The 26,019-nt window shown below is 39.5% G+C and overlaps 1 long non-coding RNA gene across 2 annotated transcripts in view; it reads right to left on the bottom strand.

Annotated features, from left to right (window-relative positions):
* The window catches only part of LOC124962007 (uncharacterized), a 30,078-nt gene extending 4,669 nt beyond the window's left edge, over positions 1-25,409 (bottom strand). The window contains exons 1-3 of one of the 2 annotated variants that reach the window (XR_007104407.1): positions 25,024-25,409; positions 7,618-7,786; positions 6,412-6,486 (exon numbers count right to left, since the gene is read on the bottom strand). This is a non-coding gene — a long non-coding RNA (uncharacterized LOC124962007). Of the gene's footprint in view, positions 1-5,379; positions 6,487-7,617; positions 7,787-25,023 lie in introns of those variants that run through there. The other variant, XR_007104406.1, reaches the window with a different exon arrangement.
* Positions 25,410-26,019: the final 610 nt, after the last annotated feature.

Raw genomic sequence — 26,019 nt, 5'->3', positions numbered from 1 at the left:
TCTGTATCTGTTACAGCAGTGAGATTTCCGTGTTTACTCCATGTGAGACATTGTCATAAATGCAGTGGATGCTACTTTGAGAGTCACATGGCCCCAGCCTTTGAAAGACATAATGCAGTTTGGGAGGAACAAGGATTTGATTCTGAATTATACTATAAGAGAGAGAGAGAGTGAGAAAATCCAGAAGATGGGAAAAAATACAGAAATGTGCCCCACTCTACACACACCCCAAAAGAAAACAAATCTATGTAGGTATTTATGTGATGTTTCAGAAACCCCAAGGTGCTAAGGTGCTGTACTCCTGCAAGGTGGGTTTGTGGGCATCCATCAATTTACGTTGTGTTCATTGTAAGTGCAGACTTAGACCGACTTTCTCCACATCTCTGGAATGCCCTTCCCCACCTCTCTCTGTTCTTGCTGTTACTGTTTCCTCTGTTTCAACCTTTTCCGCATCCTATCCTGCCCCACCTGTTTACTCAGCAAACTCCTACTCATTCATTAAAATCCACTCAACCATCCTCTCCATCCCAAGAGCCTCTCTGTTCCAATCACATAGGACCTTTCCACTGCTGTGGTTGCTAATAATGCTAGTTTGCATTTCCTGAGGACTTATTCCATACCAGTGCAGGGAATGAGTGAATGTCTCCACTCACTTCTGCTCCTGTTGGAGCACAGATACTGAGGCCAAGAGACCAACTCAGCCATATCCACTCTGTCACTGTTTTCCAGCTGCCTTGTCTACTACACTCAAAGGAAAAGGAACATACTGCTGCTTTCTTTGTATCTACAGACCAGAGAATGGTGCTGGATACCTTATGGATGCTTCCTAAGAGGTGGATGACCCTTATGAAATCATAGGCATATCTCCTCTATTATTCCACTACTTCCAGTCTTCTTAAATTATTTCATGCCAAGGTTATTATAGTAAAGGTTTTGGCATTAAAAAAATTAATTGGAACATTTAAGGTTTAGCCTAAAAGGAATGGTAGAATTTTATTTAGGTCAATGCGCACCCTGGAGGCTGCTTTTGAGAATCCTTCAGTTTCACAATTTGGATGATGTGCTAAAGGCAGTAAGGCTCAGAGGCTGGAGAGTGAAGACTGTCCTTTGGTTAGAGGTTACTCTTTCATCTGCCTTCTTACCCGCGGAATTTGCAAAGATATTGATCAAATCTGGTAGCAGGTAGCTTATATTGCAGCCACTGCAGGAGTGGAAGCTTACAAGGCAGGGGAGCAAAGTCTAATGAGAACCTGGTGATGGTGTGTGATGGTCTTTTGTTCCTCATTCCAAATACCATGGTGATAGACAGTGGGATCTTACTTTCAAAGACAGTCAAAACAACAGCAACTGCAAAACCAACAACCACCAAACAGTGGTAAAAAAAAAAAAAAAAAAAAAAAAGTCAACATTTATATCACTGACTTTTTTGCAAGGCTTTGGTAGAACTTAGACGTTCTTAAAATGAACTATTCCAATAATTATATGAATTATTCCAATAATTATAATTAATTATATGAGGATACCTTTATCCCCATTGTTCAGATGACGAAATAGAGAGTTGAAAGCTAACTTGCTGAAGGTTATACAGCTCATAGCAAAAAATAAAAGAAGGAGACTCTTCATCCCTACCCTCAACACAAATCACAAACAAAATAGTGGATGCAAAAGGACAAAGTTAAGGACATAAGATGAAAATTTACAGCTCATGTAGAGATAGAAGACAGAATAACATATTTTTTAGGTATTGACATTTTTCCAAGTTAGAGAGTTTGGAAGAGTAAGTAGGAGAGGGTAATGATCCTGACTCTGGCTAAAATTTTGGTATTTATTCATTGCACTAGTTTTGATTTTTTACATTGCATTAAAAAGTTATTTATCTAGATCACTGGGTTCTTTAACATGCATTTAAGTTTTAGGCGTAAGGCAAATGGGTCCAGTTCGTAGCAAAAACTATAGATGAACCATTTCAAACCACGACCTGTTAGGGAGGATATTCCAACAGGGTGCAGAGTGCCAGGTCATAGAATAAAATGTCTGAATGAGACATTTTAAAGTCCCCTGATTCTACTAAACAAGAGTCTACCTATTTCAGGGTACAAAATCTTTACCTTCGGAAGGTAACGTACCAAGCTAGAGAAACCACTGAGCTGAGAGCAAGGGGGCTTTCATGATAAAAGGTTTTGCTGAAATAAGGGTGTGGCTAGACTCCAAAGGACGCTTGACCTCATAGCCCTACCTGTACTACATGGGCACCTGCTATAACTGGGTTCCCTCAACAGCTTGGAAGGAAAATAAAGAATTTTTCTGATTTCTTTAAAAGGAGGTGTATACAATGTATGCTTTAAAAGTTTTGGGGATTCTTCTTCTGATGAAGATGTAAAAAAATCATAAGAGAGACATACTCACTGGTGTTAGTCAAACTTCTGTCACTATAACAAACACCTGAGGTAATCAACTTATAAAGAAGAAAGGTTTATTTTGGCCCAGTCTAGAGGTTCCAGTCCATGGTCAATCGACCTGGTTTTAGACAACACATCGTAGCAGGGATGTGACTCACCTCCTGGCCAGGATACAGCAGAGAGGAAGGAAGGGACTGGGGTCCCACAGTTATCTTCAAGGGCATACCTCCAGTGACCAGAAGATCTCCCATTAGGCTCCTCTTCTTAAAGATTCCATCTCCCAATAGTGCCACATCAAGGACTAAGTCTTTACTACATGGACCTACAAGATCCATCATGCTAACAGTAAAAACAAGCCAAAGAAGGCATAGATTTTCAAAGCCAGCTAAACTCAGCTCATTCAGGTCCTTCTGTGTCCTCTTCTGAATGCAAAATAAGTCAAACTCTGTCCCCCAAGAGATAAGATATGAGATTGCTTTCATGACTGGTGGGATGGAATTAGAAGCCAGAGACAGATGTGAATGTGGAGCATCCAGATGATTTCTAATAAGCCTTAATGGCTGATGAACTGGGAAGATGGACCAGAATCCCAGGGAATCCCTCCCAAGTGCCAACCATCACCCCTAGACTCCGCTGTAAGTCTTCCACACTGTCCCAAGGAGGAGCAAACTCCTCGTGCGTGCAGGAGCATAGGGAGCACAGTGCAACATACCGAGCAAGAAGGAATGCACATGAAGAATTCCAGAAGCCAATGTTTGGGGAAATTGACCTCAAAGGAGCACGGGGAACACTCTGGGGTGAAAGAAATGTTTTTTATATGTCACTTGGAGTGAAGTTCACACAGAGGGTGGTTAAAGAGCATTTCAATGTATGTATCTTACATTTCAATAAGAATAAAGTGCTCGGGAATCTTCGCTGATAAAAATTGAGTGTATATATGAATGTAAGTACATTTTTTTAAGTTATTTAAAAATAATTCACTAAAATGCTTTTGAAATTATATTATCATCTTATAACTATTATTTGTTGCCCTATTGGAGTGAAAGTAGGTAGAAGTTTTAATGATGGGATTTGTGGCAATTTCCTAGTAAGTGACCTAACAATTAAGGTTTTCATGGTAAATCTGCATTTTCCAGATATACTATTAAAATTTGTCCTGCTGGAATCTTAATTTCACCTCTCTTTACTTCTCAATTGTGACAGAGCCTTAGCATCCTGTCCTTAAATAGGACACCAACCTCCCCCATGAACACAGGCCTGAAGAAGAAGAGAGCTAATATTCCAAGAGTGGTCAAATAAGTTACCCATTAAGAAAGAAAGATATGTTTGTATTCAAACTTGAGCTTCATAACTTTGAGTCACTAAGAAATTCAGTGATTTAATGAGAAACAAGCCAGTTGAGAAAGCAAGCTGTTGAGGAGGACTGAATAAACATATTAAGCAACGTGGCAAAGAAATAGAACATGGAGATTCCAAAGCTATAAGACTCGGAATTTGAATTTCACGTGGGAAGGCCTTTGCCAGTGAGGTTTTTAAATTCGGTATGTCGTTTTAATTAAATTACAACTCTGAATTAGACATAAATCAACTAGACCCATTTGGGTTTCATTTTTAGCACAAAGAGTCTATCATTTTTTGCATTTCATTCAAAGCTAATTAAATATGGATTTATGGCTCGTGGTACCTTGAAATACAGGAGGACTTTGGGAACTTGCTGACCCACTAGGAAGGGAAGTGTTTTGACTATAATATGTGAATGTCAGGCATTTGCCATAGCACGCTGCTTCTCAAAGCTGAATGTGTTTTCTGGGTGTGTAAACACATCCCATAGAACTCCCTTTGTTTTCCACCCCTAGTAACAGTGTAAATCCACCACAAGCTGAAAGTCCCTGTTTGCCGCCAACATTATTTCAACACAATGGCTCCTGTTCTCCTACTTTCCAGTCTCTTCCTGTCTTGGCATTCCTGTTCTACCAATCATAAGTTAAATAAGTAGACACACCATTTCCTCGCTCAGTTCATCTCTTCCCCCTCACTCCACAGAAAAAGTTGCAGCTGAGGATTCTCAGTTCTGTTTGTGGGTAGGTAAATCTATTTGAGCTGAGTTTACTGAATGTTTTGAAACCAAAGAACCAGCCTGATCTCTTAGTCACCCTAGGGTGCTCTCTGGAGGAGCCCTGCTGCACTTTGCCGGGGATTTAACACTCTCAGGATGGTGAGAAGAAACACACCATACGAAGATGTCAAGTTCTTTCTTTTCACACTAAAGATGAGCTGTGTGGTCATACAGAAGAATGTGTCCTGGAAATAGTGGGTCCAGAGATACAGAAAAACACTCTTCTTCACCAACAGTAACAATGGACAAAAAAATACAGTAAAGCATTTTCACAAGGAGTGCTGGTGTGTGTCTAGGGAGAGAAACAGCAGCTATGACAAAATATAATGGTCTGAGTAGAGATCAGCAGCCAGTGGAGGATTCCTTGTGTCTCCCCGTGGATTTTAAGAGTCTGCAGGGGCCTGTACACAAATCATTTTTGGATTTTTAAAAGGTGACTAAGAAAGTAATCCAAAAAGTTCTGATTAGAGAAGGGAGACTTTGTCCAGAATCCATCTGAATGGGAGAAATCACAGTCTGGGACATCTGATGCAGTGTGAGTAACAGAAAGGACAGAAGGTGGGACACTTGGAAGAAATCTGGACTCTTTCAGAGAAAGATCTTTTCTGTTAGCTGGAGGCATCCCAGGCCAGTGCCAGGTTGCTTGAAATCTTGTTGTGAAGGTACAAGTGTCAAAATGCATATGTGAATTGTTTCCGAGTTTGAGGTTCACACATACTCACATGCCAATTTTTTTTTTCTTACAAGTTAAAAATAAGTAAATAAACACTTACTTTTGGACTCAATATGTAGGTTGTGCTAGGAAAAAAAAAAAAAAAAAAAACACCTGATAACCTGATTATATGGTCTATAAGCTGTTACTGTTTAGACACTGAAGTTCCCCTTCTGGGACTTGGGGACTGGAGCCTCTCTCTGGCCTTCACTCCCCAGTAGAGAGAGGCTAACCAGAACAACCTCCTCCTGTTGAGGGGGACGTAGCCCCAGTGGTGGAACATCTGGCACAGCTTTCCAACAGTACCAGGCAACCGCATCCCGGTTCTCCCATGGGGATCAGGCAGTGTTAAAACTGACCTTTACCAAACACTTTCCCACACAGGTGATATGGCGCAATACATGACGTGCTTTATGAGGGAACTCGGAGCTGCTTTCATTGTTCTGTTCTGGATTTTGAAACTAAAACCAGTCCCCCTAGAAGGGACCGCCCTGGTGTCTGATGGACAGAATGGCAAACGGGAAACACAGGGTCCACTGAGCACAGGGCCCGCGATGAACTGGCGTTGAGACTTGGTCACTCTTGGATCAACATCCATTCCTCAAGACTGTACCTCCACTTCTCTTAGGGGAGCATCAACTTGGCTTTTATTTTTTCCTTTGGGATTCAGTGGTATACAAAATTTGTCTTTTTACTCCTAATAATGGAGGTGTTAATGTTCCTCCCCCTTCTCTGCCCACATGGTGCTCTGAGCCAAATTCCTCAAATAAGAGAGATTTCCACAGGCTCTGGAAAACTCAACACTTCCAGTGGATTAGAGGTAGGATGGGGTCAAGTTGCAGCCAGCCATGTCATCACCCACACTCCTGTTGGATTGGGGCCATTCCTGATCAAGAGGGGAGCCACAGGACCCACGGGGAGCGGAAGCAGGCTCCCTCCGCCTCAACTTCCACTTGCTTTCTGGACCCAAGTGGGAAGAGCTGGCTCAGCAAGAGGCTGAAATATTAGAATAGCTGTGGTTCGTCCTGCCCTGGACTCTCTGGAACTTTTTTGGCTGTTTACAACGGCATAATGAGTCATGGATTTCACAAGCATTTTTTAAAAAGGGAAACACCTCCGTGCTTGAAATGTGATTCTCCTATGGAAAGAGACTGTGTTGAAATACCAAGGAGTCATCCACTCACTGAGTCCCTTTCATTCTTCCTCCTTGAGTCTGTGCCGAAGGCTGGATTTAACTATGAGAAGTCTGAAATCCAATCCTGTTATAAAAAAAAAAAAAAAAAATCTCATTTCTCTTTGGGCTTACAGATGAACAAATAAATTAGCACCTCCTCTAATATTAAGGGTGAAGTCCCAGGCCAAAGGAAAACTAACCTGCTTTGTGGCTTTATAGAGAAAAGTACTGTAGCTCCTTTTTAAAAAAGGAGGGGGAGGAGAAGAAGGAAGAGGAGGAGAGGAAGAAGAAGAAAAGGGAATAAAGAGTTTGCACTATAAATGACCAAATGGGAAACAGATGTCCTGGAAGTGCATACAATGCCACTCTGCCCACCCCCAATTGTCAGTTTTGGTCATAGTCACTTTTCCATAGTGGCATCTCTGTGTTAGTTTCTTGACCTTCCAGAGCATAGAGAGTCAGTGGCAAGGTGTGTCATTCGCTCTCCCCACTCATAATGGAAAGGTCTTCAGGCTCTGAATGTTACCCATGCCGCTCTTTGTGAACTTCCCATCAGTCCGTCCCCACACCACTCTAACTGAAACCCAGAACTTTCTCCTACAGGGAAGAAGAGCCAGAAGGAGTTGGCCAGATGCAGGAGAGACTGTGCTGGTTAATGATTCAGCCCATTTTTGTGGATTTCCCAAGATGCTTTCTGAAACTCTGTTGAAAAATATCTTGTGTGATCTTGTAACAAATTAAACAAAAGACAAACCACCAAGTACTAGCCTGTTTGAATAGGCCAAACCACAAAAGCTGTGATTCATGGAGACCCATCCTGGAGGAAGACAAGCCCTGGGTTGGCAGTTAAATTCTGACTTTCACGACCTGCAGCTCACTGTGTTCCTCCCGGGGACTTAATGAAGGAGGGAGGATTGAGTACATTTCAAGGGCCCTAAGGTTTTTAAAAGCTTTAGGAAACCTGCCCCTTCTCAGCCGACTGTGCCAGACTGCTCTGACCCCCTTAGTTGACACTGGCGTCATCTTCGATTTTTAAATAAGTTGGGGAATGGAGGATGCCTGTTTGTTTTTATTTTGTTTTCATTTTAAGGGCTAAGTAATTCCTTCATGTATATATTTTCTTTAACAATTAACAAAAGTGATTCATGCCGTCTTTTCTTGAAGTCTGTTTTCTTTCCGATGGCACACACCCACATTTCTCTGGCAGCTTACTCACTCGGAGCAAAACAATAAGCACCAAATTTGTTTTGCAGCCACCCAGAGCCCTCCGCGGGCTTTTCCCAGCATACTTCATGCGATTGGAATGTCCAGCAACGCCTGCTCTTTTTACTTGTTGTTGTTGTTGTTGTTGTTGTTGATGTTGTCGTTGGGTGTTTTCCCCTGGACTGGAAAAGAAGGATGGGTCACTGGCTTCCACTTACCTCTCTGGGAACCAACAGAACAAAGAGACCCATTGCAGCTGCCCAGCCCTGCCCCTCCCTGGCATCTCCGCGAGCCCGCAATGCGCTCATTCCCAAGGCACCCAACTTCCCTTCTGCGCCTTGGCTCCCTCCTCTACTACCAGCAAGTTCATTCCCCAGCTCCCTGCGGGCTGGGTTTTGTTAAGCCAGGATGGCAGTGTTTTGGGCTTGCTCTTGCTAAGTCCCTTGAGTTGTTGTTGTTGTCCTTGCTGCTGTTGCTGCTGCTGCTACTATGTCTCTTCTGAAGCTGAAATTCCTGCCTTTGGAGAATTTCTGAATTCAGAGGAATGCACTGACTAGGGAAAACACACACCAAGAGGAGGACCAGCACTGCGTGTTTTGCCAAAAACCATCTCAAATTTCCTGTTTTCCAAGTCTCAGCTGTTGCTTTACCTTTTGAGGTCAAAACTTTCCTGTTCCTGGGAATCTGCAGCCTTCCGTTCCTGCTAGGCTTTTTCTTTAAAGATTGCTGAAAGATATTCAATGGGATTCTTATAAAAAATAAATGCCTTTTCACATAACTCTTTAGGAGCTAAATTCATTGGATTTGGAACTATTCACACTCAACTTCCTTTTAAATATTTATTAGCTTGGCATAGGGAGGAAAAAAAAAGCTTAAACAAGTGTATAAAAAATTTATTTTACCCTTAAAAATAGAAAAATAATTTAGGACATTTGATAGTCCTGAACCATTAAAAGTTTCGTTAAATATCTGATATTTAAAATGACTTAAGAACCTAAAATCAGAATTTTTATTCTGTATACTCTTCAGCCATATGTGAATGTGAAAATATATAACACATATGTCTATATGGTATGGTATAATATGACATGACATAATATTATGAAGTCATAACACTTTTATAGCCCTAAAGGGAAAAACTGCAAACAAGTAGATATTTTTACATTTTTAAGTACAAAATTTAATGGTTCCTCAGAGATTAAAAAATATGTTGCTAGTTGTTTCTGAACAGAGGAAAATAGGCAAATATAAACCCTCAATGACATAAAGTTGAATTCTACAGAAACAGCCTAAAAATTCAGTCTCAAATCTATAATCTCCTTACTCCTTCCTTCAAATCTCCAACTTAATACTCATTTTAGTTGAAATAGAGTCTTGTGAGCAAGATCATTTACTCTAAAAATTTCCTCCATCAAACTTAAAGTTTAAAATAGAAACTCTGCATACTTCTTAAAAAATCATTCTGTGATTATTCTTGAAAATGTTCAGACGCATCACACATTGTTCAAGCTACGTGGGTGCAATGAGCGCTCACTCAGCGATCTGGCTACCTCTGCATGAGCTTAAACACAGAGGAGTCAAGAGCTTTGTGACTGCTAGCTGGAGCCACCAGGAATCCTCTCATTTGTATTCCCTTCTAGTCTCCTGCTCAGGATTGGAAGTGTAAGCTGCAGTTGGTTCTTCTGGGCACCCCTATTTATATACAGTCATGTTCTTCCAGCTGAGTTTTCATTCCTGAAGTTTGCATAATGCTGAAGTTAATTTTTCACAACCAACACTGAAAAGACTTCCTGCCTTAACTTTTAGGAAATTGAAGAGCTGTCTCAAGCTGCACTGACTGGTCAGCAGCCATGCTGTGGGTCCCACTGAATCAAGGTCTGAGTTGCAGTGTTGGAATGTGAGATTACCTGGTATTTGTGAGCCAGGGGAAAATTTATAATAAGGAGACGATTTCTAAAATTGCACATCAACTTGATGGAAGACCACCATATTAGAAACTTCACCTTGCTGATGGCTGAAACCTAGAATTTGAAAAGTAAATCTTTGCTAACTTTTGAATGTGACACTTAGGAGTCATATATACAGACCAATGCAAGTAGACTCCACAGTTCCAGTTACCTGTTCTCCAGGTGCACTTAAGTTAGTCATAAGACTATCACAGAGATGGGAAAAATGTTCACCTAGTGGGATTGGCATTCAGACAGACAGGAGGTGAGCCAGTGTTTATGAGGTGGTCCTCAATAAGGCTTTCTTTCCCAGGAGACGCAGAAATTACTTTGTGACTTTTGTCCTCCAAGTTCTGAAGTTTCCATGTGTCATACTTTCCTTCCTGATGAAATCTCAATCATCATTTGCCTTATAAAGCCCAGAGAGGTGTCAAAAGCAACAAGTGAGATAATGATTAGGAAACCACTTTTAAAAATACACTAAAAATACAATGCTGACACCATCTATTTGTGAAATTGTAACTAGCAACAACTGGGTACACATGTGTGTGAAATAACAGACTGATCTAACCTTAAATGAGGGCTTCTTTTCAAAATGACAACTTTTGATCATTAAACTCAAAAAGATATGCACACAAATACAGAATTAAAATACAGAGTTAATAAAATGACCACTCTCATACACATATAAAATGAATACATGTTTAAAAGTTCATTTAATTCATGTGATGTGAGGGAATCAAACCCATGTTATAACTCAACCAAAGGAAAATCAAATAGCATAGAATATAACTTTTATACAGAATGTTGAAATCAATTAGAATTGGGGATAAAAATGGAGGGGAAGGGATAAGGAAAGAAGGAGCAAAGACATGGATTAAATCACTACCAGCAAGGACAGAATTTGCATATCTGTCAGTTTCCCATAATTTACAAATAATTGCCAAAAAAAAAAAAAAAAAAAAAAAGATAATGCACAAAGTTAGGGTCCGATAACCCTGAAGGATTGTGCTCTGGGCATGCACAATTTTCCATCAAGGCACAAAACATTTTCTGCACACACAAGAATATTGACTCCTTAGATCAGGGTTTAGTGAAGATTCACTAAACTTTAGGAGACAGCCTTGCCTACTGCCCCATGGCTGCCTTTGTGCTACACAGCACAGATAAGAAGTTGCTAAACTGGCCCATCTGGCCCACAGAGCCTGAAATGTTCACTATTTGGACCTTTATAGAAAAAAGTTTTTACAGATTCATGCTTTGAATCAATAGATCACACTCTAAAGTATATTCATTTAATTATGCATTTGCTTCTTATCAATTAGGATTTAGTTAGCGCATGGGCAGGTCCACAACAATGGGGTCTTTCTTAGCCATGCACATTTGTCTCCAGTAGGCCTACAGTTAGGATTACCACCAAGCATGGGTTTGGCACACAAACCCAGTTGCTGCCAGCCTGTGGAAATGTGCATTCAACTATGGAATCTCCACTATGGATATTGATAAGATCTCTGCTTGACCTGAACACAGTCAGCCTCCTCTAAACTTTCTTTCAACTCTGTCTTGTCCGTGGACCCTGTCCTCAAGAGCAAGAATCCTGGTAAGGTGTTTAGTAAGCATCTCCCACTTTTGATATCTGATCACCTTCTATATCTGATCAAATTCCTCACCCCCATCAGCCCTCAGGCAATCTGATCACTATGATCTGCCTTCAGCAAGATTCCTATCAAGTCTGTTGACTCGAAATTCCCCTACCCCTGATGTTTCCTCATAGTTATTTTCCATCTACTCCCCTCCAACATGATCCTTAGATCTAAATGTCCATTTTTCTTCATTGTACTTGAAGATAAGCACAATTCTCCTTTATTTCAAAACCTCATTGTGGTAGTTCCTTCTTGAATAAAATCTTCCTTATCATATTTAACAAGTGTCAGAATAAATTTTTATTTAACAATGCGATGTTCAGGTAATTTATCAACCATAGGATAGCCTAACTTATAAGTGCCCAAGTTATGCAACTAAACCTCTCTGTTAACTTCTCCTCCCTGAATTTTTCAATTTAATATACTTCATAGAAAATAGAACTGACTCTAAAACCTCTGCAAGAGATGTCATTCAGGTTAGATTATGGAATTTAAAATGATGGTTCTTTAGGCAGTTGAAAGATTATTCCACATTCTTCTAAGATCACTCCTAACCAATCAACTTATTTGTATAAGTTAGGATAAACGGGTTGTTATAACAAGAAGACCACAAATGAATAATACCTAAAGTGTAACAATATAACAAAATTAAGGAAGTGAATGAGTTTATGGACAGCCAACATCTGCACAAAGATCCTGCCATCCTCCCCATTTAGCTTATAAATGTACCCTTATGATAATTCTAAAACAGTATGAAAGAGTGACTCATGGAAAATTTCGATGGGCTCAATTTGGAAGTAGCTCACATTTCATCTGCTTAGATTCCTTACCTAAAACTCATTAGTGTGTGTGCCTCTAGATGCAAGGCGAGCTAGGAACTGTGGTCTCTACCCAACACCACTTCCTACTTTGGAAAAGTGACAAGATGAAGGAAGGTCTTGTGACTCCCAAATGTATTTCCAGTTTATCCAACAAAGGTTGGGGTTTCAGCAACATGAACTTTTTAATTTTATAATTAGCAATGCCAATTTTAAAATACAAGCATGCCTGAAGGGGAAAGATAATAATAGGAAAGTTATTCTCATTGTGGAGAAAATTCTTTGGCTACAAAATTTTGATGTGGGACCATAGATTTAAAGGAGAAGAAAGAAAGAAATATTGTTCATGGATCTTTGGACTTCTGCTTATCCTGTGATTAGAGACATGAGTTTCCTTTCTTTTGAACAACATTTTCGAAGACGTTTGTAGAATAACAGTGTTGAAGGAGAGTGATAATGTCTCCTTCAGGATGTGAGAATTTCCTACAGCCTTGCCAGATGGATAGTAACTCCCTCTGGTGTACACAGCAGGCATACTTAGCCCATTATAAAAGATTTGGTCTCCCTGATCTTTAAGTTCCATCCTTATAATTCAACTCAATGTGGGTATAAGTATTACCTGGCCCTCTTTGTGCTATTTCAAAGAATCTGTGCTTGGAGAACTCAGAACAAGAAAAATGATGGTGTTTCGGCAACTGTAATTACTGTGAATAATAAGTCATCCTTTACTTCTGACCCAGGATTTCCTGTATTCTGTTCTGTAACCATGAAACTAACATTTTAACTTAAAAGTAAAATGAAATATCAAATCCTTTATAGATCTTGACAAGAAACTATCACAGAACTACAAAAAAAATGAAACAGAGGAGGCCTACATTTTAAGTCTTTACTTAGAACCAGACTTGCCATGTTCTCCTTTGTAGAATAAATGGTATCAATAAATATTTTATCAATACACTTATTTAAGAGCTTAGGTCCATCTCCTTTGCCTACAAGCATTAATACACATCATTTTAAAAGTGTTTCTTGCTTTAAGTTTTTATTTTGGACAAAGCCAATTGTAGAAGATTACTCATTGGGACTAATTGTATTAGTAGATATTTTCCTGGGCTTTTATTATGTCAGCAATACACTTTATTCCAAGTTGTTCATTAGACATTAATGAAACTATAGTAACTGATGTATATTAAGCATGGACATATTTAAGAAAATATAAAAATACATAGGGTTCCTAAACGTTTGGGATCCATGCAGGCCTACCTTGTTCCAGAAAGAAGCAAATAGCAGAGTAAGATATATCCTCACCCACCATAACTGTTCAGCCTAATCTTAGGTGTGGGATCAAGATTTTAAACCAGGTTCTCAATCCCAATTGTATCAAATGTTGATGAGATTTCATTGTGATAGAATTTTTTCTATGAACATAGGAATGAAAATATAACCTTTGGGTTTTTTTTTTTTTTAATTAAAAGTTAAGGTCACCAGATTGGGTGTGACAAATGTTATCTCAACAAGGTGACTTTCGGAAAACTCCTGGGCTTCTGGTGTGGGAGTAGAGTTGGCTTAGAGTAATAAAAGTAAATAATGGTTTCTTTAAGTCTTGTAGGTTCAGTCAGTTAGTTAAATGGAATCCCTGCTGGGCTTGCTTCCTCAAGAATCTACTTGATACATGTAAAGACGAGAAAGGTCATTTTTCCATAAGTAGATTCATTGTTTTGACTTTAATCTGAAGTAAATTATCCTTCTTCAGTAAAAGGGAAGAGGTTTAATCATGCAGAATACTTTTCAAAGTCAGAAATGCAATATTATGCCAGCATATTAAAATCACATTTAGGCTCATGTACCTTGGTATATTTGATTAGAATATGTCTCTTTCCAGTTTATATAATCACTAGATAAGACAACTGTGAACTTATTATCAGCTAAGAAAACTTAGGAAGCCTGCATGTTTATAAATCTGAAGCTATTACCTATGAATAACCCAGGTCTACCCATATATCACTCTTCTGATAAACACTTCTTTATAATATCCAGAATGATGAGAATTCGTCATGATGGATTTCTATCAATGTCAAAGAGAGTGGAAGTCAGAACTAGAAGGAAGATGTAAAGTTTTTCTAATGCATTGCCTAATTTTTATTGTCTAATGCAGTATCTCTGCTTGATTGTATAGTCTATCTAAAGCCCTGGTTTCTCAACAGACATGTGAAGGAAGTACTGTAATTACCCCAATGACAAATGGAAACTGAGACATAGAACAACTAATAAATGTCAGAGACAAGATTCACTTCCAAGTGTTTCTGCCTTCCCAGCCAAACTGGGGCAGGGGAAGAGCAATGGACAGCCCCACATACACAACAACGTGGCATCTGACAGTATGGCAGAAGAAATACCAAGAATAATGTTTCTAATCTTCTATTTTTCAGGAATTTAGACTCGTAACTATTTGATTTCTCTGGAATAGACATATCAGTCTGGATTTATCCACTAAAGATACCAAGTGCTAAGTGAAGGAGACATAAGGTCATCCAAGGCAACAAAGTCCCAGTTTGGGCATGTTTCTGTCATATAGTCTGCAAAGGAAGTCTTGTTTGAGGAACATAAGAACTTTTGATTAATACACTGAAACTATATCCCAACCATAGCAGAGGGGGAAGACAGTTCTATCTGGAAGTCATATCAAAAGATGACTATTTCCTCAGCATCCAGTGCAGCAAGAAGTCAAGATGGTAAGGATGGTGTGGAGGAAGGAAAGAGGGCTGCCATCCTACAGTGGTCTCAGGTGACACCTTCCAGATGGGGACCATATTCAGCCATGACAGCTCATACATTTCTCATAAATACATTCAAGAATAGTGAAGGTTTAGCAAGAATGTGGAGGACCTGTGGGTGTGGTCCCATAATCCATAACATGGCAAAGATGAAGAGAAAAAAGACCAGGTGTATGGCCAGCTAGTTAGTTTAAAACAAGGGGCATATGAGTGCTCTGTGTGTGTGTGTGTGCATGTGTGTGCGTGTGTGTGTGTTTGTGTGTTTGTGTCTTGTAGACTCAGGTCTTTCGGAAAGGTGGGACACTTACTTAAAGGAGACAGGATAGGATGCAAATTATTTTAACCAATGCTAAAATGCACATTTCTCATCAAGAGTGGAAATAAGAAGGCAATTTGGAAAACATAAACATTTCGTTAAATTAAACCCAGGTGGAATTAACTCATAAACTTTCACTTTATAAAAATTAATTGGAAATTAGCTACCAATAAATAGCTTGTACTCCAAGGCTTTTAAATTTTACTATCAAGCTGCTTGGTCCTCTGTAAAACCATCCAACATATTTTAGAGCATCCTACAATGGAGGAATGCTACAAGTGCAAGGTAAAGGGCTAACACCATGATCCAAAGGTAGCAGGAGGGCTACCCTGGTGGTTTGGTTGGTGCAGGAAAACTCGTGTATGGGAAAATGCATATTTCCTACCTAGAGTCAGCATTTGAGTATGAGACTGGGGTGCAGCAAATTGAAGTCAAGGGCAACCCAAATGCCTGTGTCATCCCTGCAGAGGAATGAGGAGAAGCCAGGTGTGCATCTTTCTCCACTAGCACTGTCTGATCTCAGGATAAAATCCTACAATCCTATAGGACTCTGCTTTCCCAGTCTCAGGCAGACTTCTTGGCAATTCACAAGTATGCCACCTTCTCCCAATCTTAAGACACACGTGTGATGGGAAGAAATGTCCCACAGCTTGAGCTGTCTCTTCAATTCCCAGGAGCTTAGACCATGCAGGACCTCCAGAAAAGGACTCCTGGGCTACACAGCTTTTCTGTTAATATAACCCTCTCACTTTCCTTAAGTTCTCCATTTCTTTAAAAGGAAAAAGTCTAGTTCAAATGCACATGGCTGATTTTCCTCTCAGACCATGAGGGAAAACTCATCTCTTGACTTGAACCTGGATTTCACTTATTCCTGCACAACAGCCTCTGTGAGTTCCTGCATCATGAACTCCATACGCAATCCAACTATTGCAGAAGATGCAGTCTATATAGTCTGTGAAAGCAACTTAAAATTCCCTTGCAAGGAGGAAGAGGAGAAAACCCTGAGTTTATTCAGCATTTACTCTGTTTTGCTTTGAAGAGTATATAGTATTTTTTAAAGTTTTGTATTTAAAATTAAAGGACTACAGGAATCTAAAAACATCCATCTGAGGGCACAGAAGTTATGGACTAAAACTTTGGATCAAGCTTGTCAAGTCACTATGAAATGTTTAAACAAATGTTTAATATTTAAAATAACTATTGGAAAGACCACTACTCTAAATGACTGTGTTGTTGGAAGGAGTGCAGACTTTGCCATCATTATGTGGCTTGGCCATGAGACAGAACAGGAGCCAGGTGTGTGATGGAGGAGGAAACTTTGGTCAGAGAGAAGCAAAAGATGTTCTCATAACCCTAACTGATCAGCAACAAATGGTGGAGGCAATCAGATCAGCAACTCTCAAAGGACTGCAGAAGGCAAATTTTTTCATCAAAAAAGAAGTCAGCTTATTTTAACTTAAAAGTACTTTTCAATTATAGTATTTTATAATGTTCTGATGCACATCTCTCATAGAATCCACACTGTATTATATGCTAATAGATATTGATGTGCCCCTTCTCCTTGAGTGGTATTGCAATGTGGGGACCCTAAGCAAAAAACCTTAAAACTATGTGCTTCAGGGTTCATTTTCCCCCTTTCTCTCCAAATCTAAGAAGTAAGTATGGTAAATTCACCATATTTTAAATAACACTCCAGCAGAGACTAGAGACTTTCAAAATACATTAATGTTTCTGTACCCAACTGTATACATATTGAGAGAAAATAATTTACAAAGATTATTAGTAATATGTAAATTCAGGTCAGGTTTTAATGCCAAGCTTATGACTAAAACTTGGATTTCAGATTTGTTTTTGATTTCAGAATTTGCAAATGAGAAGCCCATATTTTAGAAATTTAGTATCAAACATTACGAGAGTTTAACCCTGATCTCCCTGGTTGAAAGAAGTGTCCTTGGACAAACTAGGAAAGCAGTTTTCTCATGGACAGATATTAATATGCCTATCTCTTTAGAACACTGAGGTGGGGGCTAAGAGGAATGCCCTCTATGGGAGCGTAAATTTCCAGACCTATGACTGGAAATCAAAGGTGTTTTGTCGGCATTGAACTCAGAAGGAAGTATGGGATCTTGCTAGGGGATGTGCTTACGTCTTCCTGGAGGAAAACCTCTTTGATGTCACATTTGTATGCTGCCTTGCTTGCACAGGGACTGTATTCTTTCATTTTCTTAAATTAAATTGAATTACATTGAAGAAAGAGAAATTCAGTTAAGAGATGAAAAGACGGTGGAGTCATTTGGACGCTCCTGCGAATGGAAGGCGCAGAATCCACTTCTGCGATGCTTTAGGGGAACAGCAGAACTGACCTGTCCACTGAAGAGTGGTCATGCTCAGCAGCAGGTGCCAGCAATGGCCACCTGGAGGCCACTTCTCTCCCTGCATTCTTAGCAACCCACAGTTCTGGCCTTGATAGTAGCAGGTGGAAAATGGAGAATACTAATAGTAATAGTAATAAAACAAGAATGATAATGATAATAAAATCAAATATGTTCCTCATTGGAGTGATGGTCAATTAAACAGTATAGAGGTCTCAAATAGTTGGTAAATAGCAAATAGAAATAATTAACTTTGTTCCACATCTGAGAATATCCTGTTGTACTTGTTTGCAAATTATTTTCTGAAACAGGATGTTTTTCTTGTCCTATAATTGTTGCTATAGAAAAGAAAACACTGATTTGAAATAGACTGGTATCCCCTACTGGAAGAAAAGAGCAGTCCCGAGACAAAGCTTTTCCCTCAAGAAGAAAGTCATGTCGCCTGTGAGATGAATCTGGGAGACAAAATCCTGGTAGCTCACTAGAAACCAGACGTCCTGGTTGGATTAAGCACTTGGCAATGCAGAGCAGAGCCCAGATGTTATTGCAAGCAAAATCCTATTTTAATCTGCCCTCCTGACTCTTGGAATGTGAAATTCAACTGCCGTTTGGAAAGTTCCATCCCTTTGATCTCCCCTCACAGTGGGCCTGTTTTTGAAGCAGAGGCTGCTTACTCTGGGACTTGACATCTTCTAACGTAATTTTTTAAGTGAAGTATGCTAAGTATCCTCCCTGATAAGTGAAGAGGACATTTTTTTTTCATTCCCTTGGGATTCTGTATTTATACGAGGGCCTGGGAGCCTGGGGAGAATTGGTGGAATGTGTGAGTTTGTAGGCTGTTGAGCATTCCAGCGGGAAGACGAGTCTGTGGCTTACTGGTTCTGCAGGCACGGTGGGTGCTTGACATGACAGGACGGCACCCCAGCTAATCACAGATCCTCTGTGCTGATAGAGACTCTCTTCTGTTTACAACTCCTTTCAAAACAGCAAGGAAAACCAACCACAGTCGGTCAAACACAGGCTCCATCTGGTCATTGACTGTTTTCCAAAGGGAAGTCTAAGTGTGTCATGTGTGCTGAGATCCCAGGCAACCCTCTTCTCTCCAGGGATCAGGACAGTTCTGACTTAGAGATGGCCACTTGGAAACAAGCAGCACCAGAACACAGCATTAAGAGAAGAGAGGAAGGAGGATGAGCCTGCTCAGAGACCCATCTGCAGACAGGTTGCCTTCGAGCTGAGTCTCTTTGCAGAGATTTTGGGTTTCTGGAAGGCCCATTGGGGCTTTGAGGGGAGTTGTGGGGAGAAAGAGCAGCTGAGACCCTGCTGCAACCGCCCAGGCTCTTTGTTCTTTCAGATCATGGGTAGTTAGTGCACGTGACCGCCTAGTCAGCATTTCCCCTCTGCCTGGGGAAGTTAATCCCACTTTCCCCAAAGTGACTCAGTTCATAAGTTTGTGACCTTCTATGGAAAAGTGTTGTTGTTTTGCAGTAGTGATTACTGTAATGACTTCATGCTCCTGTGTGGTGGCTTTCATCTGAGGAACGTCAAGCGCCTTCTACACTATAATTAGCCACACCACTATGTGGCCTTTGCAATTGAATAAATGAGGCACAATCAACGTTCAACTCTCTGAATCTTAATGACTTATACAGGGCCACATAGTGGTTAGTGACAAACCAAGAAGAACTGAAGAATATTAATGAGACTAGTCCCTATTCTTCCTGTGGAAAAGAGTAACTTGAAGAAATGTCACTGTTTTACTTCTATTTTAAAAAAAATATATTCTACTAATGTCCTTACGAAAAGCTAATTCATGGAGTCTCATCAATCTTAAATGTGAATGAAATGGACAAGCAAGGGAAAGTGAAAGAAAGAAAATGACTTGGGAGAATGAGAAGATGGAGATGTCCTTGGTAAGGTTGGGAAGTGTTTTTATTTGCCCACTCATTTCTCCATTTATTTACATGCCTGGGTTCAAGTATGCAAAGTACCTTCATTCTAGGTCCCAGCTCTGAATCAGGACTCTGGAAAGGCTTGTCACTCCCAAGGTGACTTCCAGTTGTGTTTCCTCCAACTTTCTCAAATCTTAGAGACTTTCCTAGCTTGCGGTGAAAACATTAGATGGCACGTTAGCCCAAAAATTAAAGTAATTCACCCTACGTTTGAGAATAACTTTGACTCTTTGAAGAAGAGGCATCATGGTGTGAGCGTGAGGTGTGCTCCATGGACTTACTTGTTGAAGGTCCATTCCCAACGGATCAATGTTCAGAAGAGGGACTCTTGGGAAGTAATTGTATCATGAGGGCTTTGACTTCATCATCAATGGTTTAATGCATTAAATGACTCATATTTGGTGTCATTATTGGGAGGTGGTAAAACTATAGGACATAGGCATGATTGGATGAAGTAGGTCTTTGGGAGGATGCTCTGGAAAGTCACTACTTGCCCCTGACCCCTTCCTCATTCTCTCTTTCTGCTTCTCAATCACTGTGAGGAAGCTGCTCTGCTTTACCTTGCTGTCTCTGTCATGATGCTCTGCCTCACTATAGGACCATAGTAATGATGCCTGCAGACCATGGGTTGAAAACTCTGAAAACATGAGCCCAGATAAACCTTTTCTCTATTAGGTTGTTTTTCTCAGGTATTTTATCTAGGTGACAGAAAGATGACTAATACAAGAGTTCATTGCCTTGCTCTTGATAAGAGCTTAATAATTATACATTGAGCAAAATCAAGGAAGAGAAGGAAGGGAAAGGAGGGAGGAAGGAAAGGTGACAGGAAGAGAAGAAAGGAAAGACAGAAACAATGGAGACTGGAAAGAAAAAGAAGAAAGAAGGTTGAAATAACAGTAAGATAGAAAGTGTTTGAGAAACCCGATTTGGTGGAGTGGAATTCATCTCTGATATTCACGGATAGTTCGACATATGCAAATCAATAAATGGGATTTACCGCATTAACAGAAAAAGATAAAAATCATGTAATCATCTCAATAGATGCAGAAAAAGCATTGAGAACATTTAACACCCATTAGTGCTATAGAGAAATGCACCACATGTGCAGAGTCCACAGCTAACATCACGCTTAATGATGAAAATCAATCCCAAGGTTTTCCTTTAAGTTCAAGGTCAAAGAAAGGATGCCCACTTCCTCCATTTTCTAGCCAGAAAAATTAGGCAAAAGAAACTAATGAAAAGATTGTAAATCAGGAAGGAAGAAGTAAAATTACCTCTGTTTGTAGATGACAAGATACTATAGAGAAAATCCCTAAAACTCCACCAAAAAACTGTTAGAACTAAAAAATGAATTCAACAAAGTTACACTTCTATATAGTACCAATGATCTATCCCTAAAAGAAATTCATATAATAATACCATTATTATAGCATCATAAAAAGAAAAATACTTACATATAAACTTAGAGGGCAAAAATTTTGTACCCTGAAAACTATAACTTATTGATGAAAGAAATTGAAGAAGACACAAATAAATGGAAAGATATCCTCTATTTATGGATTAGAAAAATTAGTATTGTTAACACGTACATACTACTCAAAATAATCTATAGATTCAATATAATCTCTATCAAAATTCCAATGGCATTTTCCATAGAAATAAAAAATTCTAAAATTCACATGGAACCACAAAAATTCCCTAATAGTTAAAGCAATCTTGAACAAAAAAGAACAAACCTAAAGTCATCACACATCTTGATTTCAAATTATATTACAAGCTATAGTAATAAAAGCAATATGACACTGGCAAAAATACACATAGACCAAGGGACACAATAGAGAGCCCAAAGGTAAACCAGGGCATATGCCATCAATTACTTTTGGGCAGGTGCCTAGAATAGGAAATGAGGAATGACAGACTTTCAATAAGTGGTGATGGGAAAACTGGATATTCATGTTCAAAAAAATGAAATCAGTTATCCTATACCATACACAAATGCCCTCAAAATGGACTAAAGACTTAAACATAACACATGAAACCACAAAGCTCCAAGCAGAAATCATAGAGATAAAGTTATTTTATACTGATTCATCCTATCAATGATTTTTGGATATGACACCAAATCATGAACAATAAATGCAAATATCAACAAATAGGAATACATCAAACTAAAAAACATTTGAACTACAAAGGAAATCATCAACAAAATGGAAAAGCAACCTACAGAATAGAAAAAAAAAAAAAAAACACTTGCAGACATCTATCTGATAAGAGATAAACATGTTTGTTACAGCTTTACTTATGAAACATAAAACATGGAAACCACCTAAATGGATGGATGAATGGGTAAAGAAAATGTGGTGTATACACAGAATGAAATACTATCCAGACTTGAAAAAGAAGAAAACCCTGTCTTTCACAATGTCATGGTTAAACATAGGGGACATCATGCTAAGTGAAATAAGCGAAGCACAGAAAGATAAATACTGCATGAAGCTACCTAAAGGTGAAATCTAAAGTAGTGACACTTCATAGAAGCAGAGAGCAGAACGTGGTTGCTAGGACTAAGGAGTGGGACAGGAAGATGCTGATCCACAGGTGCAAAGTTTCTCTCATGCAGGATGAATGCAGATAGTGCTTAGTGCCTACAGCTAGCAGTACAACCTTCGACCCTGAAAATTACCAAGAGGGAAGAGCTTATGTTAACTGTTCCTACAACAACAATGAAAGCTCAGAAATTACAATAAAAGCATGCATGGGAGGAAACTTTGGGAGGTGACCAATGCATTTATAGCCTTAGTGATGTTGCTTTCATGGGTATATCCTTAACCCCAAACTCACTCAGTATGTTAAATATGTGCCACTTTTTGCATAGAAAGTCATTCAATAATATGATTTTTACAAAAAAGAGAAGTTGGGAAAATGAAAAAAACAAAGGACAAAAGAAGCTCAAATGGGCTGACTTTGCCATTTCTGGTGTAAGCAACTTACAGAACCTTTGCCTAATTTTCAGTTTCTCAGTTAGTAAAATCATAGGAGAATCTTCATTTTGATGTTGTTAGAAAGTTTAAATGAATGATATATAATTCTTAGTGTAGGTATTGGCACTCAACAATGTTTAACTATTGCTTCCCTTTGTATTTACAGGAATAATAAATACTATGATTACTATGAGTGTCTAAGAATGAATATTTTCCAGATGAATAATATTTAGTAGTGTTTTCTGCAATAACTAAAAAGAAAAGAAACATCCCAATGAAGCCTTTTAGCAGAAGCAGAGAGGTAGGAAAGTGGGAAAAGAGTTTAGATTGAAGAATTGTTTTTCTTTTTTAACATTCCTCAACCCCAAGCTGATCTAAGGTCATCATTAAAGAAGAAAATACCCTTAAACCAGTGAAATATGTTGCAGTAATGGCTTCAACTAAGGAGCTGGAATTTTACATTATTGACCAAGTGTGATTCTGAGATTAGGAATAGATATTGTTTCATCTTCTTTCTCCCTGTATCTAAGAACTCGGCCAATGCTTCAATCGATGCTTTATGCATATTAATGGATAATGATAAAAAATATCTAGAGTTCTAAATGTCCTAAGTATTGTGGCTTCATTTTTTTTTTTTTTTTTTGCCACTGTAAAGTTTTCTTTGAATAAAAGGGTTTATCTTCTGTTTGATTTTCCTCCCTTACATTGTTCATCTGTGTTTTCAACACCCTGAATCTCATGACTTCCTCAGGGTGCTACCTCAGACAATTGTCCAAGAGGGCTGGTGTATCTGAAGATCAGAGTGTGACACACAGAATGTGCCACTATTATTTTGAATTGAAGGATAGAGACAAGCCAAAGCAGGGAAAGTTCTTTACCTCCCCCCAGAACTGCCTAAAATAGAGTAGCAATTTCCTCTTTGGGGAAGGAAACTTACATTTATAAAGGAAATTTCTGGTAGTGAAGGATCCTAACCAGGAGGAGAGCCACTCTGAGATTGTTCCCCCCACACAAGGCAATCTCCATCCACCTATATCTTCAGTCCTCTCCTTCCCACAACTGGCCTCTGCCACCCCTAGAAGCCCCAAACGCTTATTCCTTTTAGTAGCTCAGAGTGATATATGTGTCAATCAGATGGCTGTTTTTTGAGTCTTATATTTCCTGTTGCTACTGTGTATTTGTGCAAAATTAAATCGTTTCTCTTGCAAATCTGTCTGATATTTATTTAATTTTTACACCACCAGAGATCCTAAAATGTAAAAAAAAAAAAAAAAAAAAAACCAATTTTTTTTCCTCCCCTAGAATCCTACCTGCCCATGTTTGGTGCACTGTTACGGTTTGGATGTGAGGTGTCCCCCCAAAAGCTCATGTGTGAGACAATGCAAGAAAGTTCAGAGGAGAAATGATTGGGTTGTAAGAGTCTTAACCCAATCAGTGATTTAATCCCCTGAAAGGGATTAACTGAGTGATAACTGAAGAGGTCAGGTGTGGCTGGAGGAGATGGGGATTGGGGTATATATTTGTATCTGGCAAGTGGAGACCTACCTCTCTGCTTACTGATCATCATGTGAGCTGCTTCCCTCTGCCACCCTCTCCCGCCATGATGTTCTGCCTCACCTCCTGCCCTGAGTAATGGAGCCAGCCTTCTATGGACTGAGACTTCTGAAACTGTGAGCCCTCAAATAAACTTTTCCTCCTCTGGTCAGATTTCTTTAGTCACAGCAGCAAAAAAGTTGACTAAAACATGCATCATTACCCAGGGAATCCGTTCTGACAAGAGAAACGGCCTTTCTACACCCATTCTTCTATCACTTCTTCAGGTTCATCTGCTACTTTAGTTTGAGATTTACAGGGGGAAGTGTCCTATGAAACTCAAAAGAAAAATACAGTCTCAAGAAAATGAATCTACTGAAGCTACTGAGCAAACGTCAGGTGTTGGCGTGGTGATCCTTTTGTTATATTTTGAGTAATTCCATTTTCCTTGCTCCTACAGTAGAGGGTTATAAACTTGAATTTCCCTGTTCAATAGAAGCAGCATTGGACCCAGCTTTCTTAGCAGTCCGCCCCAAAGATATTTTGATCCACATGCTAACATTTGAGTTTCAGAATGCTAAGCCCATCACGGGTTCCACTGCTGTGCTGGCCTAAAATTGCCAATTATGTCGTCTAAAACACAAACCTACGAGTAAACATTTTCCATCAAATGCACTCTATTAGCCTTCTTCATTAAAGTCAATTTTTTTTTTCAATTTTAATAATGCCATTATGATCAACAATCAGTTACACTGGGGCTATTTACAACGCTTATGAAATGTTCAAAGTCTGGTCTAATAATGCATTAGCACTTCACCAGCTGGGTCCTGTTGACAGCCACCAATTAATGGGGATACTACTAATAAACTGCAGATCCTCCTTCTTGTGCCATGTGTGGAAATGGCTGTTATAATCTCCACCAAAATACAATACAAAGAAGGCTAGAAGTGCAAGTGTAAAATTGACATGTTGCATTTTACAAATGAGGAAAACCCCAGGTTTGAGGAACCGTATGCTTATTTATTGTTATAATAAAACCAGTCTTATGTAGCTTGGCTATTTAAAAAGGAGGTCCACTTCCACTTACCTGGGTAGAGGGGGCTATGAGAAAGTGTCAGGTCCAGATGCTTCGCTTTACTTCCTGGAGATCCTCTGTCCTCGCTCATCAGTTCTCTCATCCTTTGTTGCCAAGGGGCTATTTCTTCTCCTTAAAAGCCCAGAACATTTTGGAGAGATCCAAAGGAAACCCTGCTGCATCAGGGCGTTCAGAGAAGCGATCACCATGTCTGAAACCACACCTCATCCCCTGGCAGATGGAAACTGGAGGCGCCCTCTACTGTGTGTGTACACCCATCCGTGGATAAGATCTTCCTCTGGCAAAGCACAGGTGTCACCGAGGGAGCTGTGGTGCTGACATTTCAGGGTCTGCAGGTCTATGGCAGGTTTCTCCTGCTAAAGGTCCCAAAGGATTAAAGAGTCCTGCCATCTTCATCCTCTTTTTCCAACTAAGATCACTCAGTTCCACTCAATGATCCATTATGGGCTCCTCTGAAGTCATTCTTTTATGTTATAGTCCAACATGTCTTCCAAGAAGACAGATTAACCTTCATTGCCAGGAGAGCTCTGGGTTAGGAGACCAGGGGTCTAAGTCTAGCTAATCTCAGCAAGCCTCACTTTTCTGAGCTATGGAATGTGAACGGGGCTAACTTCCTGGCCATCCTTATAGGATAGTTGTAGTTATGAACAGCAAATGTAAAAGTGTGCATGAGAGTGCTTTGAAAAAAATCATAAACCATTTATCAGATCTAAAATATTGCTTATATTCTGTCTTCCAATCCTTCCTCTCAAAAGTCTCAAAATTCTCATTAAGTCCACCTGCACTGTTTCTTCTTATAAAGAGGTATGACCACTTTTCTTTCCTTCCTATTCCAAATGATACATAGCAATGGTGCAAGTTAGAACTGGAACAGGAAATTATATGAAGCCAGTTCCCCAAAGTTCCATGGAACACCACCCACTCGATCAATCCATCCTTGAGACTTTTCTTCCACCACGCAGGAGCTGATGTCTGATATGTCAGAAG

The sequence above is a fragment of the Sciurus carolinensis genome, chromosome 12 (genome assembly GCF_902686445.1).
Source record: "Sciurus carolinensis chromosome 12, mSciCar1.2, whole genome shotgun sequence".
NCBI lineage: Eukaryota > Metazoa > Chordata > Mammalia > Rodentia > Sciuridae > Sciurus > Sciurus carolinensis.
Note: the sequence above shows the minus strand (reverse complement) of the source record. Positions and strands in the feature narration are given on the sequence as shown.